Source organism: Felis catus, chromosome B1, assembly GCF_018350175.1.
Source record: "Felis catus isolate Fca126 chromosome B1, F.catus_Fca126_mat1.0, whole genome shotgun sequence".
In the NCBI taxonomy this organism is placed as follows: domain Eukaryota; kingdom Metazoa; phylum Chordata; class Mammalia; order Carnivora; family Felidae; genus Felis; species Felis catus.
In genome coordinates this window covers 44975493-44997973 of record NC_058371.1, presented here as the reverse complement: position 1 = coordinate 44997973, position 22481 = coordinate 44975493, and the positions used below count along the sequence as shown (strand labels likewise).

General features: G+C 50.7%; 1 long non-coding RNA gene across 3 annotated transcripts in view; it reads right to left on the bottom strand.

Annotated features, from left to right (window-relative positions):
- Positions 1-3621, bottom strand: part of LOC102901096 — a 148760-nt gene extending 145139 nt beyond the window's left edge. The window contains exons 1-3 of one of the 3 annotated variants that reach the window (XR_006596526.1): positions 3245-3621; positions 2216-2345; positions 842-1042 (exon numbers count right to left, since the gene is read on the bottom strand). This is a non-coding gene — a long non-coding RNA (uncharacterized LOC102901096). The remainder of the gene's footprint in view (positions 1-841; positions 1043-2215; positions 2346-3244) is intronic. The other 2 variants (XR_002155821.3, XR_890217.4) reach the window with 2 other exon arrangements.
- Positions 3622-22481: the final 18860 nt, after the last annotated feature.

The window sequence follows — 22481 nt, the reverse complement described above, 5'->3', positions numbered from 1 at the left end:
AGTGAGCACCCACTGTTTTTTCTCTGCTTTCTACTGGTTAGCCTTTCAAGACCCCATGCTCTTGCTTTGAAAGTGACCCCAGGATGCCTCCCTGTGACTGGCAGAGCTGTCCTAGGAGGAGGGGCTGGGAAAATTCCCTGGGCCCACCCCTTCTTTAATGATCTATCCCATGTGGAGCAGGGAGCTGCCAGAATGTATTTGCCACATGAAAGTAAGTCACCCTACACTATGACACCGAGTGATTTCTTCTAAAGAGTCTTCCCCTGTGAAGGGCTCCTCAGATCTGCCTCCTCCCTGCTCCTTTTTGATGAGCAACCCTGCGCACAGCACAGGAGGAATGAGCAGGGGTGGAGGCTGGCGATTAAGTCTCTCAACTCCCTAAGCTACAGTGCTTTTCAGTAATGGCACATTTGGGGGTTGGAAGCTGCAGATGTGTGTGTGTGTGTGTGTGTGTGTGTGTGCGCGCGCGCGCGCGCATGCACGTGAGTGCCTGCGCCTATGTATTTCACTCTCAGGGACAGGATGGGTGACAACAAAAATGACAATTCATTTCTCCAGGATTTGCGTAGTGAGGGGGAAAAGACCAGAGTGTAAGGCAGGAGCCGGGTGCCTCAGTTTCCCCATGTGGCCATGATAGCCCACTCCACCCGGTCTCTCGACCAGAAGTAGGTTGAGGTTATGTGAGATCACAAATGGGAAAGTGCTCTGAGCACTTGGAAAGACATGCACACATCCTAGGGGATTATTAGGATAATTACCACTATTATTATATCATCATGACCAGTATCATTATCATGCCTCTTAATGTCTGAGATTTTTCACCTGGGATAATCTCACTCACTTGCAAGGTCAGTGCAGTTCCTGACGATGCCAGGCTCCAAACGCAAGGATAAATGGCGAGCTTGGTTCTTTTCTTTCTCAGGAAGAATGCCCACAGAACACCTTCCTGGGCCTGGAGAAAGGAAGTGGTCCCACCTGACGCCTCAGACTCCATGCTGCTGGTGGAAAAGGACTCAGCCACCGACAAACGTCAGCACGTGTGCTGTAAGGGGACAGAAGGGCCAAGTGTCAGTCCCCTTCCCTCCCCCAGAGAGCAAGGCAGGTGGGAGGACTGGGGACAGTGGCTGCTGCCCCTCCCTCCCCCAGCCCTTCTGGATCTCTGTGAAAAGCCTAGCTCCCCGCTCTGGGGACAGGACAAAGATGCATGGAGCAGGTTGGATCCTCAAAAACATAACAAGGTGGCGCAAGTCCCCTTGGATGCCCGTGCCTCTCCTCCCCCCGATCCCAGCCCCACTCCCTTTCCACAGAATACTTCATTGCTTTCAGCAGAGCCATCCAATCCCTAGTGAGAGGGAGTGTCACCCCTCAGAGGAGGTGTTTGCATTTTAGCAGGAGTTTCTGGGAACTTATGAAGCAAAGGGCCTTCCATCAGTCAACATGAAAAGGAGGGAGAACGGACGGGGCGGAGAGAGCATGCTTCACACTTCCCAAAGCAAATCACGCCTGCTCCTGATGCCCATGAGACATCTGGGAGGCAGACAGATGGACCAGAGCTGGGGGGGGGGGGGGTTCTTGGGAAATTGACACTGAGGGGGCCAGCCTGCTAGTCCCCCAACCCTGACCTGAGGCAACAGGAGGGAAAACCCCATTATAGGGCAGTGAGTCTCACACTTACCCATGGAAGCAAGTCCCCATCCCCCAGCGCCTTTCCCCTCCTCTCTGAGGACAACAGTATTAAGCCCACTACAACTCCTTAGGAAGTGGGAGAGAGAGGCAGTAAGAATACAGAGAACTACAGCTTTATTTGGTATCGCCCAACTTTGCAGGACAGACAAACGGATGAGCTAGCAGTGCAATAATCCAGTGAGAGAGAGAGACAGAGAACAGGAGAACACACATGCACGCGCACCAACACACACACACACACACACACACACAAACACACACCAGTGCAGTAGCAGCAGCCCCGCCCCTGGGGCACCTTCCCAGAGCTCTGAATGCCTAACCCACCACATCTCCCCCCCCACCCCACCCCCGACCCCAAGCCAACCCCACCCCCACGTAGTCAGTCTTTGGGGAAAGCTGCATCAGGAACCTCGGCTGGGTTCTTTCTACAGCACTGCCCCCTTTCCCCAGGGGAAAAAAATTTCAGAAAATTTTCTGACTATGAATAACATTTCCTGCCATGTCAAACTAAGATAATTATGGAGCTTACCAAATCGCAGGATCCCTGATTAACTGACCCGGGACAGGGAAGTCTGGGAAGTTCAGGAACCCCACAAACTGGGAAAGCGAGGGCCAGGCTCCTGGGACTGGTGTGGCACCCGCTGCCTCCCACAGCAGCCCTGCCAGGAGAGAGCAGACGTGTCTCCACCGGTCTGCACCTGAGAGCCTCCCTCTCCCTCCTGCTCCCTCCTCTCCCCAGAGGAAATAGAATTTGCATCAGTGAGCCAGAGGCGCCCCGTACTTCTGGCCAAGGGAGCCCACCCTGAAACGCCCCTCCAACTGCACAGACCCACCCAAGCGTTTTTTGGAACTAAAAGACCTGGCTTTGCACCCCCTCCCCCATGTGAGCACCCCTGCGCCCTCTCCCACTAAGCACACATAACAAGCAAAGAAACTTGACACTGTAACCGACAGGAGCCATCGTTTGGGAGCTGTCAGACGTGATGTCTCAGAGACCCGGGATCCGAGGGCCCTTCCCCCTGTACAGCCTGAGATATTTAATAAAGTAAAGCCCTCAGGATCAAGAGGCTGCAATCCCTCCCATTCCTTCCTACGGCTCGCGCTGGAGTTCTTTAAAGCCTGCCTCGCGTCTGTCTCTCTCTCCAGAAAGCCTTTCATGCCGCCTCGCCAGACTGACATTTTGACAAGTTGCCACGAGTGACATCTGATTTGTACAAATTTCAAGACTAATAAATCTACCTGTCAAAGCGGAAACTTTAAAAGGAGCTAAGCCCAGCGGGTATAGTTTAACAGAACTCAAGTTGATGAAACTGTAGGATGGAGAAATTATATCTGTCACAATCCACCCACATTAGTTCTGCAGAAATGTTGGCAACTGAAACAAACGTCTTTCACGGGCGTTACCGAAAAAAAAAATTTTTTTCTAATAAAAATGTTTTAATTGAAATAGGAGATTAATACCATGAGTAACAAGTAACAGTTCTATTTGTAAACTAACAAATTTTATTTATTTAATTTTTAATTTTGTTGCAGATGTGAGAAATGTCTCCCCTCCTACCTCTGAAGCGGTCTCCCTGGAATCTGGACTTTCCATTCAAGCTGGGGCCCATCAATCACGCTGCAGCTCCCCAGCTCGCTGGCTCTTGGGGTGAAGGGGGGCTGAGCACAGCGTGCAGAGCTGAGGCAGCCCCACTGCCCACAGCCCTGGGTCCTGGCCGGGCCGCCTGGCTCTCTGTTCCCGCATCTGGGCGGGTGCAGGGCGCTGAATCCCTTCCCCCGCTGCTCTCCAGTCTTGACCTGGAGCCCGAAGTCTGGCCCCCATTCTGGGCTCTGCTGTGGGATTTTTGTTTTAAGGATGTGAATGTTGCTGCGCGGAGAAAGTTATGTCTGGCTAACTTTTTACTTTATTTTGTTTTATTTTTATCTTATCTTCCCTTCCTGTTTCTGACAGGTCCACTTTTGCCCTGAATCATCACGTCACAGATGGAGGAGCCAGAATTCATAGATCGGGGGGGGGGGGGGAGAAACCAGGGGCGGGTGGGGAGGCCCTTCATGCCTAGAGAATCAGAGAACATGAATGCATCCGGAGCAGAATCCCTCGTGTTCTCTGTCCTTCCCTCGCCTCCTTCACCCCCAGAGTCAGAGAGAAGGCTACATGGCTCCAGCTCCTAGATGTGGCCTCCAGTCGCCCTTAGGGGTGAGCTGTTTTCTATTTGATGGCAGCCGTCACCTCCAGATAATTGTTACTATTACTGCTGTCTTTTCTCCTGGGAGTTCAAAATGGGATCTCTTTTGCCCTCTCACTCATATGGTTAAGAAGCAAGTAGGCGGGACAGAAAGGATCTTTGTTCTCAAGTTCAGCCAGGGGCAGTGGGCTGAGGTCACCCAGCTTTGCAGGATGGAACCCCGCACTTGAGGGTGGGGCCAGGCCCCCGCTAGGAGACCACGTGGTCCTTCTACTTCCTCCGCACGTGGGCTGCCTCCTCCCTCCAATTCCAGAGCTTCTGTTTGGTATTTATTTGGCTGGGACAACATCTAGAAGCTAACACCTTCTTTCATATTTCTTGGCCCGCTCTAGGAACTCGGCGTGTGGAGCTGGTGATAATCAGGATAATGGTGCTACAGCTGAGGAGTGTGAGGCTGGGTCAAGACTCAGGGTGGGGGGGAGTGAGGGGGGCGGGTCAGGTGGCAATCAGGGATGATGCCACAGACCCAGAGCAGCAACGCCAATCTGTCTGCCCTGAACTGGGGCGGCCCCTAGTTCTACCCAAGTCTTTTTCCTTGTCCATCAGATACTTGCTAAGCAGATCCCATGTACAAGATGCTCTGTTCTGCACCACGTGAGTTACAGATAAGTACAAAACATGATCCTTGCCCCAAAGGCGTTTGCAGTCCATATGGGGTGATGTAACAAGATGACATAACCACATAGATCCTGATCAAGAACCGAGTGATTTCAAGTATGAAAAGAAAGCACGGCGGGCGAAGGTGCCAGACCCAGCCCTGCCACTCACTGGCTGTGGGACTGGGGTAAGAGCTTCCCCCTCTCTAAAATAAGGATGACAAGACGGCACGAAGGCCCCTGGGAGAGGCGTTGCAAGATCATATATGTGAAAGCTCTTGGTAAACAGTGGAGAGCCTTCACCAAAGGATCAGGTTATGAGCCGGCCTGAACACAGCCAAGGAAGGAGTAAATGAACAAGCGAATGGAGACACCGGCTGGCTCTCTGAGCACAGGATGGAATTCAGCCGTGTCCCACTCCCCCGGGGCCTAAGGCACCCACAGCCCGAACCGCGGCTCCCAGCCTCCGTCCGCCGCGACTCCGGGGGGCCAGATCGGTCCCATCAGAAGCAGGCGAGGCTGACGCACCCAGCAAGCCAAGCCACAGAGTTAGGAACTGCTGGGCTGGGTTTTCTGCTGAGACAGTTGCTTTCTCTCTCTTTTCCCTCAGCAAGATGGTCCCTCCAGGGAAAGGTTCAACTATGCCAAATGTGACTAATAAAAAAAAAAAAAATTGTTTAAAGGGTTTTTCTCTAGAATAAACACTTCACTTTCTATTTTATTGGATTAGCGTTTGCTAACGTCCAAAGTTTCTCGCCTAGCAAATTGGAGACCATTTCCCTTCCATAATGACCTTCCTCATGTTTGGACGAGGTGAGTCAAGTCTTATGAAAGGCAGGAGGCACACGGCAGGGCAGAGGTAGCAGCCCCGAGCAGGCGCACAGGACGGACACCCACACTCTATCAAGGGGCCGCCTTCCCCTTGCAAAGGGAGGCAGGGCGCTTTGCCCCCCGGACACAGCCAGTCCCTGGTGCAGCTCCCTACCCCATTGCCTCCGGTCTGGGGTCCATTACCCACACGGCAGGAGGAACTTCACTTTGAGAGAAGAACGAGGCCCGTCTCATCTACTACCTCCAGGCAGCATTTGGGGTTTTACAACCAAAGAGAAAAGAAAAAGAAAGAAAAAAAAAATCCTGAACTGTTTTTCAAATGTTCTGGGTCTTGGCAAACCCCAAAATGCCTTTTGCCAAATGCTTTTTCCCTTAATTTTCAAACCTCGGGTGTATTTCCAGAACAATCCAATCCATCTGCTTCTGATTCATTTACACTTAACTCATTAGGAGGCTGTTGCGTAAGGAGCGGTTTGACGTCCCCAAGATCCCCGGGTGAGGGATTCTTCTTCCCCCTTTGAATCCGAGGGAGGCATCCTGCCAGCTGGGCATGGAGCACAAACCCCCCAAAAAACTGAAAGCCTGGCTTGAAACCCCACGTCCCCAGGATGAGACTAAGGTTCTCGTGTGTCCCACCCATCACTCATCCTGCTGCGCTCTTCCCATCAGATTATCACCATTATTGCTGTTATTGTCGTTAAAGACACAACAAATGGCCACATATTACCGTGAAAGGCTTTGCATCGTACTCCGCAGAGTGCTAGTCTCCATTCATACACCCTTGACTCATCTGTTGAGACCTTGAACGAACGCTCCCAACCAACGGTGAGCTACCAGCCGGGCCATGGGTGGGGTGTCAGATACAAGACTTAACATCTAAGCACCAACCCCAGCCTCGCCTGCCTTCCGCGAGGGCTGGGAGCTCTACCAGGAAGCCCCAGAGAAGAGAGGTGGGTAAGGAGCAGCTTCAAAGGGCAGAAAGCAAGGCTGGAGAATGTGGGGACGACCCAGAGGAAAGCACAGAGAGAGAGGCTGCTGGTGTCCAGAGATGTGAATGGCCGACCATCCTGAGCTACGAGCTTCTGCTGCACCACAGGGACTTCCCTTGCTTTGCCGGAGAAGAGGCTCTTCCGTTCCACTCTCCATTCTTTATTATCATGCTCACATCCACCTTTACTCAACAAACTTAACTGAAAAAGAATGTATGGAGTGCCTCTTACATGTTCACCTCTGCCCTGTGCCGGGAACCACAGGGGACTGACTTTCCCTTGAGAATTTGCAGCCCATCGCAGGGGGCCAGGGGGAGCTTTTCGTTGTTCGCGACAGTAGATCTTTAGAAGACAGCCCTTGGCCAAATGAGCAAGGCACAGAGAGAGCATGAGAGCTGTCCGCTGAGGAGAGAGATCTCATGAGTTGGACCAGTCAGAGCAACTCCACAGAGGAGGAGTGTTCCAGATGGGCCAGCATGGGAGATTAGTGTTGGGCTAGGTGGAAAGGAAGAGAGGGTTCCTGGAGGAGGAAATAGGGATGACGGCTGATTTATGGCAAAGAACATAGCATGCTTGTAGGGCAGTAAGAGCAGCCATGTTGAGAAACAGACGCAGATAAGAAACTAGGGTGTAGGTGATTCAGCTTAAAATCTGGATTTAATCTCAAGGGCAAGAGTGAGTCACTGGAAGGTTTTGAGCAAGGAAGTGTGATGGAGAGAGCAGTGTTCAGGGGAATAATCTAGTGATAATGTACGAGGTAGAGTGGTGTGGAGAAAGAGTGTAGGCAAGAGACCAGTCGGAGTCTGTTGCAATAATTTAGGCATGTCATGACAGGGCTCTAGAACAGTGTGGTGGCAGTGAGCGAGGATTAAAAAAAAAAAAAAAAAAAAAGAACAAATATTACAAAGATCAAATCAATTGGACTTGATGATCCAGTGGCTGGAGGACCTTGAAAAGGCAGGGGGATGGGGAGGAGGAGCAGTTAAGAGAACACAGAAACCCAGGAGTTTATCAAGTGAGGAAAGAACATTCTCCACACAGATGGCATGCATGTAGGAGTTAACATGTGCCAGGCACGGTGCTAAGTGCCTCCCGTGAACTACCTCACCATCGTCACCACAAAACGGGAGAGAGGGCGCTGTCATTATCCTTGTGCTGATGAGAAGCTGGGACCCAGAAAGGTTTATTAGTTTAGCCAAATCCACACCAAAGGGATGGGAACTCTAACATTTAACCACGGGAATCTGCTGCCTCTTCTTCCCTAAACCAAGCCTCCCTTCTGTCTTACTCACTGACCCTCACACACCTCACACTCACTACAATCCATCCTGAAATGCCTTCTGTAGTGACCTTACTTACCCAAATCGGGATCAAGCCTCCCTCACCTCCTTCCAGACACTTGTCACCACCTCAGGTTCCACGACCTTCTCTCTTTACCACCTCCTATAAGATGTCTTGTCAGAACCAAAGCCCCGCGCATCTAATCTCACACCTTTTTCTGTTGCCTTAGTCGGTTCCTATGTTCACCTATTTCCCGGTTTGGGGGGCTTGGCGGTGGAGCTGAGCCTGAGTCCCAGCCTTGCTTCTGAACTAGTTGAGTCGCCCTGGGCAAGTTACTCAACCCCTTTAAGTCTGTTTTCCCTAGCTGTCAGTTGGAGATAAAAGGGTTACTGTCTGGATTATGTGACAGAACGCCTGGCGCATAAAAGACACTCAGTGAATGATATCTATCAATATTATTACTGGTGGTTTCCTTAATAATCTCACAACGCACAACGTTATATCCAAAGTTTTAGATGTAGTAGGTGCTCTGTGAATATTCTTCCGCTTAATTTCTCCACCATTTCAACAGCTACGTACAACATGTCAGTGTTCACTCCTTACAGTCTTAAGATTATTACACGTATTTCACCACATTTTAGACAAACGCATGGGATGAGGGATCCTGTCGTGACATGCTTTTGATGGAGCATCTCCCAACCGGTTCCAGACAACCACAGCAGAGACTAAGGCATGTAAGCCTCCCCTTCTCCTCCCACCCAGGGGATGTGGGACTTGGCCCAGCTGACAGCTGGGCTGGTCCGGGAAGAACCGGGGCCCTGCCCCAAACACTGCCCTCTGAGCCCCCCATAGCCTCAGCCCAAGACCACTCCGTGAGAGGAGGGACTCCTCCTTCTCGGCCCCACTATGTCCTCCCTGCTTTCCTTCTTGCCATCTAGAAGGCCAGTGTCGGGGCCCCCGTGGCCGCTCAGAGCGCCTCCCCAAGAAGACTGCCCGAGTCTTCCTCTCTCGTCCCCCAAGAACGCCATCAAACTCAGCTCTCCCCAGCGAATGCCTGACAGACTATAAGAACTTTGCCTATGAGAGCAAAAGAGGGCACAGCCTTAACTCTCCCCCCAAAAATGACCAATGCGGAAAAGAGGCGACTAGATGAATCTGAGGGGCCACTGGCATTTCAGTGGCAGGTGTCATAAGCAAACACCCTACCCTTGTTTTGCATTCATTCATTCATTCATTCACACACTCACACACCCTGACAAATCTCAACAAGCAACTCCTGCACAGGATAGACGTGGACACAGAGATTTAAAAGCCAAGGTGGAGGCCTCCAGAAGGGAGGACCCCAGGCAGGCAGTGGGGAGCCACAAGGATCACGCCCAGGACGCGTGCCCAGGGGCACCTGCAGCCCTGCCTGCAGCAGGTGCAGCCGCTTCTGACCCTTGGGAGCAAGCACTAGACTCAGACTGGGCCAGGTAGCCGTCCGCTGGCCCCAGAGCCCCCAGAGGGCCTGGCTGCTGGGAGAGGGGAAGGTGCAGGAAAACAAAGACTGAGCCGGGATGGTGCTTAGGACACATTTCCCATGGCTCTCCAGGGAGAGGCGGCCCAGGGGGAAGGGAGAGGCAGCCTGGGGCCCTGTCTTTCACCAAGCAGGGGAATGTGGGCGGGAGAAGTGCCCCACGGCCCCCTCACTTCTCAGCAAGAAATCCACCTCGCTGGTGGGCCTGCCTCCATCAAAGTGTCTCCTGCAGTGGGGACAACAGGGCAGTGTTTAGGCTTTGTGAATTGCCTCTCAGTCCTTGGCCCAGGACTTTCCTTTCTTTCTTCTTTTTTTCTTTTTCTTTTTCTTTTTAATGGGGATTCAAAGCCAAAAATACACACTCTTTCACATACACGCGCGCACACACACACACACACACACACACGCACACACACTCAAAGGGAGGGCTGGTGGCAGGAGGAGTCAAACCCCAATGCGCATCTCAGGCTTTAAACATGCACAGGCTGTGCTTGGGGAAAATGTCACCGCTTGGCTGAGAGCATGGGTGGCACTGGCAGGCAGGGAGAGGCAGAGAACGGGAACCGAATTTAGGAGTGACTGGAAGGTCGACAAGGAAGAAAAGCCAACGCGCAGCACAGCGTATATACATAGAAACGAGAAGCACTTCTGAGCGTGGCTCTGGCACTTGCAAGGCGGCCACAGTGACCTCTGGGCATAAAGAGCTGGCCCGTGGTCTCCTCGTGGGACGTGACACACAGCAGGCTCCTCCCTCCTCCCGAGCCCTGGTTGCTGCTGATGCCCGTTCTCGGCACGTTGCTCTCCGACCTGTGCCCCCATCCCCAAGCCACCACCTGCACGCGGGGCCCGTCCAGTCTCCCAAGCCCACTCCCGTGTCCACCTGAGTTCAGAAGGTTCCACCTTTCTGTGAAATGCTGATCTCCTGCTCCCTCACCATTCCCCACACCCTGGAATGTTGGATAGTTTGGGCCACATCTGATTTAGCCTTTGGTCTTTATCTGCCCTTGTTATGTGTTCTGGAGGTGCCAGTATACATCTTGTGTCTCCCACTAGAAACAGCATATTCTCCAAGCTGAGGCACGGAGCCATTTGCTTGTCCTGTCTTCTGGCCACCGTGGCCCGCACGGGGTTTAGGGACAACACGGACAGATAAGGACACAGGGGGCTAACTCGATTTCAACCTCACATTACTGACCGGCCACCAAGGGCTCACATGACTAGAGAGAGTCCCCAGGCCCTGCAAAACACCTGCACACCCTCCTCCTTTCCTCTCGTGAGCAAACGCGCTTTTCCATGTACCTTCTTCCACCCAAAGCTCTTTCGCAGGGGGCCCCTTCTTTTCCAGCTCAGATTGAAACCTCTTTGCCCGATGTCTAATCATATCCAGTGGACCACTCCAGTGGACCAGAGTTGCCATATTGTATCAAAAGAGGTCGAACGCTTTAGACTCAAAAAACCACAGCACACAGGGGATTAAACCAGGAGAATTTAGCTCGCTTAACTGTGATAAAGTCTGGTTAGGGAGATTACAGCTGTGTGTACCCGAGAAGTAAATATCTCCGAGCTCTCACTAGGCCGAGAGGAAAGGAGGGCTTGTCTGGCAATTTTATCATCTTGCAGGAAGAAAAAGGAGAGGAGAAAAGGGAGAATAAAAGATGAGAGGTGATAATCTCTGAAGTTGAGCTCACTCTTGTGTTACAGCACATGGCAGAAATAGAAGATAACCGCGCTGGCAGTCTCGCTGCGAGATGGTCGGCTCACGCAGGAGGGCCGCCTGCCTGCTGCTTCGGAGCCCCCCAAGGGGCGTGCATGGGGGGCACAGAGTGAGAACTGGTCCAGGCAGAGAAAAATGGGGTGGGAGGGTCCCAGGAAGAGAGATGTGCAACACAGAAAGGCTGTCTCATCTCCTTTCTTCCAGAATATATATATAAAATATATATATAATATATATATATAACATATAGTATATTATATGTATATTATTGGAGTTGGAGGATATATATATATGTATATGTATATGTATATGTATATGTATATGTATATGTATATGTATATATATATATCCTCCAACTCCAATAATATTATACCTGGAACAAAATTTCAAACCATGAAATGAAGGGATTCTCAACCATGGGCAAGATGGCAGGATGGACGGAGGAGTGCTTTGCCCAGAAATGGGGTAGGGGAACAGGGGAATGTGTGATTTGAAAAGCATGTATGCTTTTTATGTATGGTTTACCCCAAAATGTAAAAAAGACTAATAAATTGCCTTTGTAATATAAATAGCAGCAAGCAGTGCCCAATAAAATTTCCCTAGCTGAGGCGGCATGACTTTTTAAAAGAAATGGTTAGAAAACACTGATTCTAGGGGCTCCTGGGTGGCTCAGTCCATTTAGCATCCGACTCTTGATCTCGGCTCAGGTCATGATCTCACACTTTCATTGAGTTCAAGCCCCATGTCTTGCCTGCTTACATTACTAAGAGCCTTAGATTACATCAGAGCCTGCTTAGGATTCCTCTCTCTCTCTCTCTCTCTCTCTCTCTCTCTCTCTCTCTGCCCCTCCCCAGCTCATGTGCCCCTCTCTCTCTCTCTCTCTCTCTCATTCTCTCTCTCTCTCAAAAATTAATAAAAATAAACTTAAAAAAAAAGAAAGAAAGATAACACTGATTCCCGTTCATCCTTCCCATTTCACAGGCCAGGACACTGAGGCCAGGAAAAATAAAGTGACTTACCCACAACCACACAACTGGTTCCCAGGAGAGCCAGGAAAAGAAATGAAATCCCAGATAGAAGAATTATTCTTGTTCCACCACTGGGCTCCTGGCATACCCCAAGAGCTTCACCCCAAAAGCATCATTCCTGGGCTCAGCCTCTGGTTGTGGCCACCCGGCTTGAGTCCTCAGCATAACCCAGGGCCAGAGCCCTTGAAGGAAGGGAGGGAAGAAGGGAGGGAGGGGAAGAAGGAGGAAGGGGGAGGGAGAGAGTGCAGTGGAGGGGAAAGGAGGAAGGAGAGGGAGGGAGGGGGAGGGAAGGGGAAGAAAAAAAGGGGGAGGGAGAGGAAGGGAGGGGGAAGAAGGGGGAGGAAGGGATCTTTATCGTGAGGATTCATGATATCCTAGAAAAAGCATGGGCTCCTGACATCAGGATTTGAATCATGATGCCTCAGCCTACGAGCTGGATGACTTAGAAAAGGACTTGATCGCTCTGAACCTCTATGTTCTCATCCGTAAAATGGGGCTCATTTTGTGAGTTTTTCCACCATCATTTCCGGTACTTAAAACTACAGACTATCAGACATCCCCTGAGGTCATGTAGAGCTTACCTCATGGGCAAGAAAACTGAGGGCCAGGCCGGGGGTCCCAGGCTAGCACCTTGTCCCCGGCCCAGTGCTGCGTGGTGTGGCAGTGATAACCAGGAGCCTGGTGCCCAGCTCTGAACCTGCTTGTCAGGGATGCTCTCCAGACCCCCCTACTCACTTTAAGTGTGTAGGAAAATCACAAAACCTGTGTGATTCACTTTTGAAGGTTTCCCAGTGGTGGTGCCTCTCATAAGGAAAATGGCCCTGGTGTCTCAACAACCTTAGAGACCAGACCCTGTTCCAGGTGTCCCAAGAAAGGGCTGGAGCAACGGAATGAGAACATTAGGTCAAACATAAGGAAAGTTGCCCTGATGAGTCACAGGTGGAAAATAAAGGAGATTGTATGGGTTTCCTTTTGCTGCTATGACAAAATGCCACAGGTTTCGTGGTTCAAAATAACACAAATGTATTATTCTCTTATACATCTGGAGGCCACAAGTCCAAAATGGTTCTTCCAGGGCTAAAGTCAAGGCATCGGCAGAACTGTGTTCCTTTCTGGAACCTCCAGGGGAAAATCTGTTTCTGTGCCTTTTCTAGTTCTTAGAGGCTGCCTGCATTTAGGGGCTTGTGGTCTCCTCCATCTTCAAAGCCAGCAATGTCCACTAGTCTTTTCCACATCACATCACTGACTCTGAGTCCCCATCTCCTTCTTTCACTTACAGGGACCCTTGGGACTCCTTTGGACCCACCCAGATAAGGTCAGCCCATCTGCAGCCTTCACTCCCCTTGGCCATGTAACATAACCTGTACACAAGCTGCAGAGATGAGCATGGGGACCTAATCGTGAGGGGTCCATTACCCACAACACCCAAACCTCATCATCACTCTCCTCCCTGCCAGGGTGACAGAAGGCACTGTCAGCTAATCGCAACACTCACTCCTGCCTCAGAACCCTTCTTAACCATTCTTCCGGCATTGGGTGTCAACCAACTGGACTTGAGCTAGAAGCAAAGTCTACTTGCTAGCCCTGACTACAGATGTAAACTCTAGAGGAAGGGCAAGATGGTTTCTGAAGTACTGATATCTGCAGGCCATCCCAGAGTTTTGGTCCCAACAAAAGACAGACACTCCCCGACTGCAACTCTTCCTTCCCGTTTCCGACACCCAAGTGAGTCCGCTGGCTACGTGGATCCCTCTCTGCCCTCCCTCTGGGACCTCAGCTGATGGCAGGACATTTTCCCGGTCAGGTCTTCTGGGGGATTTTCTGTCTGAGGACTCAACTGTCCCAAGTGACCCCCTTGTTTTAGGGTCACCGGCCCATCCTCTTCAGTCTCTTTCCAGATCTGCCGAGAGCGGCCCGCAAAGCCCTTATTCCTCACAGGGAAGAAAATGTTCTTTCCACAATATCCTCCTCACAGAAATGTGCTGGCATCGCCCCCTGGGACTGCCCCACCAAACTGGTTTGCACAGTGAAAAACTGTATCTGTTTCCCTTAAAACCAAATGTGTCTCACAACCGCAGGACAAAGTTGTGCCGTGCCTGGCCAAGAGAACATGCGTTTGTGCAAATGTTCCAAGTCCCTGACTCAGATTTGAACTCCATTTTGTTGAAATGGAGAGGAAAGTATGGTTATGCGACCCGGGGGCGGTCCTCGCTCTTCTACTGGCTGGGAACACAGAGCTGGGGCAAGTCCCTTCAAGTCTATATGAGCCTTCATTTCATCTAGTCAAAAAAAGAACGTTGGGCCATCTTAATTCTAGGATTTCTTTAAATTCTTATAGCAAACAGTTTTGGCTCTCACAGCCTGGAGTGGTTCCAAAAGAGAGTAATGAGAACAGTGGGGGACTCAGAACCGTGGGTCTAAAAAGTGACAGAGGACATGGGGGTGTTCAACCAGGAAAAGAGAAGCTGGCGGGTGGGGCCCAGGCCCCCCCCTCTTCCCTGCCTACAGCCTATTTGTATTAGTAACAATGACTTAACTTTTACTGGCTCACTCAGGGTATCAGCCCCTCCATAATTAACCCCCAATATGTCTAGGGGTTGCCTCACGTGTGCACAAGACACACACACGATTTTCCGGCCATCGACCATTTTGTTCCCTTTGGCCTGCTCTAGACCCTCTACCAGGCCACTGGTCACCTCTTGCTGGGTCTTGCTGTCCCGCAGGGGCTGGAGGCCCCCCGAGGCCAAAGAACGGTGGGGTTCCGTGACGTGGTAAAGGAGAGAGCCTCTGCACCACCTCCCCCCCCCCATTGTGTGTTTGACTCTAAAGGCAAATCCCAAAGCTGGTTCCCCAGTGACTACCACGTGTCAGTTCACACCGTGCTTTCCATATGTATGTACAGCCTCTTTGCTCTCCACAGGTTTGGTGAAGAAGCCCGATGGGACCTGAGATGCGAACCAAACCCAGTTGTGAGCCATTCACCAGACCATGCTCAGAATTACGCCCGCCCTGCTGCAGTCAAAGCTCGGTTACCAGGCCAGCTGTTTGTGCTGGTTCCTTCTTCCTCCGCGATGAGCTCCTTCCCAGGAGGCTCCCTTTGCACAGGCCCACCATGGCAGTTCACCAGGCCTGCTCAGACATGCCTGGCCAGGCCTGGGCTCAGGCTGGGACTCCCCGTGCACTTCATGTACGCCAGCCTGCCACGGGGGAGAGGCACTGCCCTTATGCTTCCCAGCCACAAGGAGACCGATACTGGAAGCTACAAAGAGACAGAAATTTTCCTTCTGTGTTGAGCCAAAAATCTAATGGATCTGTCAGTAGGCGTAATGAAATTTCTCAGGTGGTCATGAGCGTTCTGTCACGTGAACTATTGAAGTCAGACGGTGCCCCAACAGGGATGTCATTAAGAAGATGCCCCGAGTGTCAGACATTGCCCGGGAAACCTGTACATCCATCATCTTTCACTAGATAGTTCTGGCTGGGAGAGCACCTCCCAAAATGCCCTAGAAAAAAAAAAAGGTGCCAGGCTGAGCAAGTTGGTTTTGTTGCCTGGGGAGGATACCCACCCCGAATTCCTCTTCAGACTCTAGCTTTCAAGGTTGACACCCTCCTATCTGCAGACGGAAGAGGTCTGCAGATGACCTTCTCCCACCCAAGTACGAACCAGGCCCGACTGTAGCCATGACCCTCTGCAAACTGCAAGGGTGTGCCCACGTGGTCGAGTCCAGGAAGACCAATTTGGGGGGCGGGGATCGAGTTCACTCAGGAAGAAAGAGAACTCGGGGAGCACATTAGCTACCCTCGAACGTACTAGGGGCTGCACAAAGCAGAAGTACATTCATATCTTCAGCCTCGGATAGGAAAAGCAAACGCTGGATTGGAGTCAAAAGAAGAGACTGGGCCGTAGCTCTCCCTCGTGCCCAAACTGTGGGATTTCGGGTAAGTCGTGCGCACTCAAAGCCTCTATTTCTTCAATATGCACGTCGTAAGACCGTTGTGATGAACATGAGATAATGCTGTGACAGCACGCTGTGCACGCATTGGTATTCCCCAGCCTGGCTTTCCATGTGTCTTATTCAGCTGTCTACAGCCAGCGCCCGGATCCCTACCTGGTACAACATCCCGGTGTTCAATAAACGTCCATTAAATTCTCCTCTGGAGAAACATCTCAGAAGGCAATCCATAGTTAAAGGTTCTGGGGAAGCTACATCCATCTTTAACTGAGGCAAGACCTATCGAACAGCCAGAGCGGCCTACGAGGCTGATTCAGAGGCAGAGAGCTCTGCCCCGTGGAGGTGTTCAACCCCAGGAGGCCTGCCAGATGTCAGAGGCGCTCTAGAATGATCTCTCCCTACAGAATGTGGGTGGTAAGCGTGGCAAAGCCACATCAAGCTGTAGCTGCCTCACCGGACAGCCGCCTCACTCACCAGCCCACGCACCTGCCGCACGCCCCAGCCCCTTAGCACATACGTGTCAAACGCAGGCCTCACCACATCTCAAGTCACCGTGTGCCAGGCAGCTCCGAGGCACTCACGAAAGACTGGCAATGTGAAGACCGCTCGTGCCAAGGCTTTGTGGAAAACCATCTTCTCTCCCTAGACCTCCAAATCCAGTACTACAACATGGCACTCTTCGCTTATGTATCGGTACCAGATAAGCGCTGGATTCACTCACTCGCTCAACGAGCATTGATTTGGCACCTAATCCATGACACGTGCTGCCAAGGGGGCGGGGTGGCCACGTTCGGGATGACAGCAAGTGTAGGGTATCGCATGCACTAGAACAGATCCGCCCTGCCTCAGGGAGCATTCCTATCTGTCCGGGAGACAGATGCGAGGCAATAACCAAACAAATAAACGCATCATTGCAAACCGTGGTCTGCCACGAAGGCAAGGTAAAGGGGATGTTGAGGGACTCTAAGGGTGCCACAGTCAGAAGAGGCTTCTCTGGAAAAGCGACGTTGACCTCAGCGTGGAAGCTGAGTCCAGGAAAACCGGCTGAAGAGCAGAAAGCAGGAGCAGCGTTTGGGAAGGCCTGAGGCAAGAACACGACTGAGACAGTCCAAGGGCTGAGGGAAGGTGCGCACAGCCGGGAACAGTGGGCAAGCAAGCCAGAGGGCCATGGGGAAAGTTTTGTCTATCTTACCCTAAATGCAAAGGAGGACCAGTAAAGGGTGTTCAGCAAGAACTGAGGAGATGGGATTTGTGGCTTCAAAGAAAAGTCACCCCCCTGAGGAAGGGGGGGTGGAAGGGACTCATGAGTGGAAACAGTTGAAAAGCTATGGGATGGCTGGGGCGGGGGCTGCCTTGCACAAAAGCCACGGGCGGGGGCGGGAGGGGGGGGATGGGGGTAGGTAGTACAGAGTATCGATTCTATTTGAGCTGCCCCCTACAGGGAAAGGTAAAGGAGCAGGGGAAAAACAACACTGGGCGCTCCAGGAAAATTATGGGAATAAATTTCAAGCAACCCTCAAGTCTTAGAGTCTGACGACACATAATTACAGTCAAAAGATAGATCTTAAGCCCAGATCGTTCACATAGCCCCAGGTTACTACTTAAAGAAAAAAAAAGGATAGGAGGAAATATACCAATATGTTAACAGCCGTTATCTTAGATTACAGGTGCTGTTTATATCCATCCCTGTGTGTTCCTGTTTTCCAAGGCTTCTACAGTCATGTATGTGTTTCTTTACAGCTAGAAAAAAAATCCATATATTAATTTAGGAAATGATAATGTCATCTCACTTCCTGGGTGTGTCTCCAGGAAAGATGTTCAAGGTGTCTGCTGGGATTCCATTCTCCTGTTGGGATGGTTATACTTCCTACAGAATAAAGAGCAAGGAGGGCTCCTGGGTGATTCAGTTGGTGAAGCATCTGGCTTTGGCTCAGGTTGTGATCTCACAGTTCGTGGGTTCGAGCCCCCCATTGGGTTCTGTGCTGACAGCCTGGAGTCTGCTTTGGATTCTGTGTCTCCCTGTCTCTCTGTCCCTCCCCCACTCACTCTCTGTCTCTTAAAGATAAATAAACCCTAAAAAAAATTTTTTTTTAATAAAAACTGAAGAAAAAAAGAGCAAGAGGCATTCACAAATCACAATTATCAAATTCTCCCAGAAAGTCCCTGATCCTTAGGACAAAAGCGTGCACCTGTAATTGCTTTCTTCACCTGCCCTGGTAACACACATGGCTCCTTTCTGGGTCTACCCCCTAACCTTGCCTCCTGGCCCAGCTTCTCCGCTGGCTACCTGGAACCCCACCACCCAGGCCCTGGCTCCCGGCTGCTGCCGACTGGACCAGAGATAGATATTCGACTCCAGTTATACCACCTGGATTCGCTCTCTCTGGAATCTGGAATTGACACAATGAGACTAAGCGGAGAAAGACGGTAGTATATGAACAAAAATGCGGTCATGTGGCGTTGGGCACGGCTGTTGCCAGCCAAGGCCACGAAGAAGACAGATGCTCCAGACCTGGCCACCCACCTCGTCCCCCAGGATAGCCTGTCCCTTCTTAGACGTCTGTAAGATGACCTATTGTGTCCTTTCAGTATACCCTGGATACTTGAATTTGTTTGAGGTGTTTCTCTCCTTAGAGCCAAAGAGTTTTCAGCTAGGAGAGTCTCCTCGTGTTGAGCTAATAGCCCAATTTCTCATTGTTTTCAGCAGATTACCTACCCTGCTGACCGTTAAGCTTCTGCCCAGGGTACCTGGAGAAGGCCATGGGCGAGGGTCTCTTCCCTTCCATAGGGTTCCCTCCAACTTCCCTCCAAGTCAGGCCAAGCTCCAGCTCCAAGTGGGCTACGACACCTGCACTCTGCACGGACCGAACAAACCCAGAGCAGACTGCAGCCCCCGCAAGGCCATCCTGCATCTCCATCAAGAAGCATTCAGTGCCCTGTGACCTCACGAACTTCCCGAAGGCAGAGCTTTGCCCCTTGGGGTGAAGCCCCTGCATGAGGGCCAAGGGCCCAACAGCCACTGCCTTGAGCCAGAGGAAAGAGGGAGTTTGACAGCTCCAAGGTAAAGCCTCTTTTTATTAAGACAACACAGCAAACTCTTTTTAACCACAGCTGACATCACTCTAATAAATCACCATCATGTCTTGTGGGATAGAAAAAGCCAAAACACTGTCACATTTGATTTTGCTGGCTACTCGCGTCTCGAGAACAAACCATGTGTTTTTAATCAACAACACTTTGTTTTGCATTTCTCAGACCCCAATACTCTTTAAATAGTTGCTTTTACCAGAGGGCTATTTTAAACCCAGGGCCAGCTTCTTCGCAGAGGACATTAAGAAACAGAACACCACGTTACCGGTTCACCAGGCTTAGCCCGGGCACTTTCTCTGCTGGGATGATTATGTCTCCGGAGGTTCTATCTGTCTGTTTCAGAGGGGGGCTTTCCTCTTCCCTCTTTGGGAATTTAATTAGATGTCTTCCCAGAAAGTTGGAGTTTTTTGGTTTCTCTAACAGGCAACCCATGACTGGGTTATGGGAAAACGGCAAATTCCCAGCCAAAGGAAACAGAGAAGTCACATCTGGGACTAGGATTCCAGAGGAGGGAAAGAGGAGGTGACAGAGGAGGGGGACTGGTGGAGGGGAAAGGAGCAGTAAAATAAGATTTCCAGAACGGTACTTGTCGATTTCGGCGTGCAAGCAGGCCCCAGACTTCTTGGAGGTAGATGTGCTTGGGCAAGCCCACTGAAGCTTGCCTGGGGCTTATCCTCTGGATTTCTGGGAATGAGCGGCACCTCAAGTCAAGAGCAACCCGTGTGCAGGAATCTTCCACTAAAAGGGGCTGCCCACCTAACTGCCCGATACACCAGGATCTCAACAGTGATTGGCAGCTGGGTTCCTCCTGCCCTGACACATGTCTCCAACACCCGGCTTTAGAAAGACAATGAAAGGGCCTGAGACAGAAGATCCTGACCTGAACCACAGAAACACTCTGTGCTGTTTGCTGAATAGTTAACCCAATTGAATGATCCAACCAAAAAATATAGGCGTGGCTACCATGTGGTTCTGGCGTCAACTACCATCCCTCAGCCATATGGCAAAATTCTTTTCCTTGGTGACTAGTGAAAGCCTCCAACATGGGCCAGGTTGGACTTCCTTCTTCCATAGCTGTCCTAACCATTCATCCCCTCTTGATCAGATCGTGCGTGCCACGCAGGGTGGTCCCAGACCCACGCCACTACGTGCATGTCAGACTCCCCACTTCTTGGATCTGAGCTGATAGTCTAACTGGAGAGGGCTCTCAATTGTTCAACAAAGTTCACTCTTTCATGAAGGGTCTTCATCAACCATAGATCGACTCTGGTTCTTCCTTTCTCCATTTATTATTCTATACACTCATGAACTATGGTGTTAGCATGATCCCACCCCATGGAAAACCCATTCTGTCAGGGTCCTTGGCAAAACGGCCTGCCCCCAAACACCCCAGTCATCTGCACCTGTTGGGAGAAGGCAATAGTTTATATATGTGCCCGTCATTACGGGGGAAAAAAATCTTCCAGACTGAGTGCTATCTGGAAGACCCTTTCCCATGACTCAGAAGCCCTTTGTTCTGGTCAGTTCTATCTCTCTCTCATCGATGCATCCCCGCTTTCCTGGGCCAGCATTAGTAGCCGTTTACCCTCAGCCTCACTGGGATCTGCTCCAGGAATATACTCCCCTGTGGGAATTTCATTCGGCCATGTAAGGGTCTTAAGCTTATTATTTACAGGTCCAGGTTAGAGATTACTTTTTCCAGTTGGGTATTGCAAATGGATACTTAAAACTCATGACCCGGGCCCTTAATATTCCACAGCTAATGTTTCCATTCATTTGGTCGTCTTCACAGAATAAAGTCGAAAACATGAAAAGATATTGAAACACTGGAAAACATCATCTGGTTGCTGTTTGTATGGGTATTGAAGACTGGGTTCAGAAGGAGGCATGTGCATGCACACACACGTGTGTGTGTGTGTGTGTGTGTGTGTGTGTGTGTGTGTGTGTTGAGGAGGACTTCAGATTCCAGAATGGTACCTGGCAGGAACACCCTTCAGCAAGCCTCTGGAGCTGCCTCTCAGGTGTTCACTTCCTGTGTTCACTTCCACCTTCTTCCCAGGTCTCCATCCATGGCCATGGCCAGGTGCACTGAGCTATGAGAATCAGGAAAGGATGGAGCCTTGCCACCCAAAGTGTGGTCCCTACCCAGGCATTAGCAGGCCTATCAGCAATGCACAGGTTCTGCTGCCCCACATGTACTGATGCAGAATCTTCATTTTGTTAAGATTCCCCAGGTATTTTCTATGAACATTAAATTTGAAAAGCACTATTTCTGAACCCTGGCTACACATTAGAACCACCTGGGTTTTAAGTCTACACTAATTAAATCAGAATTTCTGGAGGTGGGGCCCAGGCTTTGGAATTTTAACTAACCTTCGTCATTTCAACGGACAGCCAGGGTTGAGACCGCTGGTCTACAAGAATAATCATTTAGTGAGCATCAGCTATGTGCCAGATGTTGATTAGGAGTTTTATATAGGCCCTCTTTGTCCTCACTGCAACCATCGACGGGTAAACACTGCCCTTCCCATTTTAGTAACGGCTTGTCCCACGGCCCATGGCCCTTACCTCAGAGCCGCCGTTCGAACCAGAGCCTGAGCTCCAGGCACCACGCATCTAGCCCGTGGATGGTAGCAATATCCCCACACCTGACTACCACCGACCAATGGAGAAACATCCAGGAAGCTCCAGGAAGCCCAGGCTCAAAGAATACAGTGTTTCTCTCACAAACAAGCAAATCAGGCCAAAGTGGGAAGAGCAAGATTTAAGAGACCAACTGTACAGCGGAGACCGACAGGTCAAACCGGCCATGCCCTCCCTGGAAAGGCCAGGTACCCCAGCTCACAGACCAAGAACCCTACCACCGGAGGGTGTTTCCAATGGCTCCTGCCTAGTCATATCCACAAAAGCCAAGCCAGCAGGAGAAAGGATTTCAGCTAGATTTTATGGGACATTTATGAACAAAACGTACTTATTAGTAAATAGTAATTATAGGACAGCAGGTGCCCCAGGGAGAGTAGGTAACATGGGATCTCATTTTCTAATGCCCTTCATGAGCAAACCCTGTTTGAAATTAAAACATCCTTGCTGTCAACATGACTGTTTAAAGAGACCCGGGCTTCTGTAATGTAAGCAGTAATTCTAATGCCTGCTGTTAATTGAAGGCTTCATCATTTACAGGGTGCTTTCACATATACTAATGTGTTTAATCCTCACAACAAGCCTGTGAGGCAAGTATTTTTTCTTATCCCATTTGATAGATGAGGAAACTGAAGTTCCAGGGCTATGAAGTGGCAGGCCCAAAGTCCAGAGCTAGTGACTGAATACAGAGCTGGGCATTCGTTCACAGGCAAGGCCAGTGCCTTCCAAACCACACTCAGGTCATTCAGTCAAAACTCTGATCCCACCAGAAAAACTGTCCTCCTTCACTTTTTTTTTTTTTTTGAGAGAGAGAGAGAGAGTGTGTGTGTGTGTGTGTGCACAAGTGGGAGAGGGGCAGAAAGAGGAGAGAGAGAGAGAGAATCCCAAGCAAGCTTCGAGATGTCAGCACA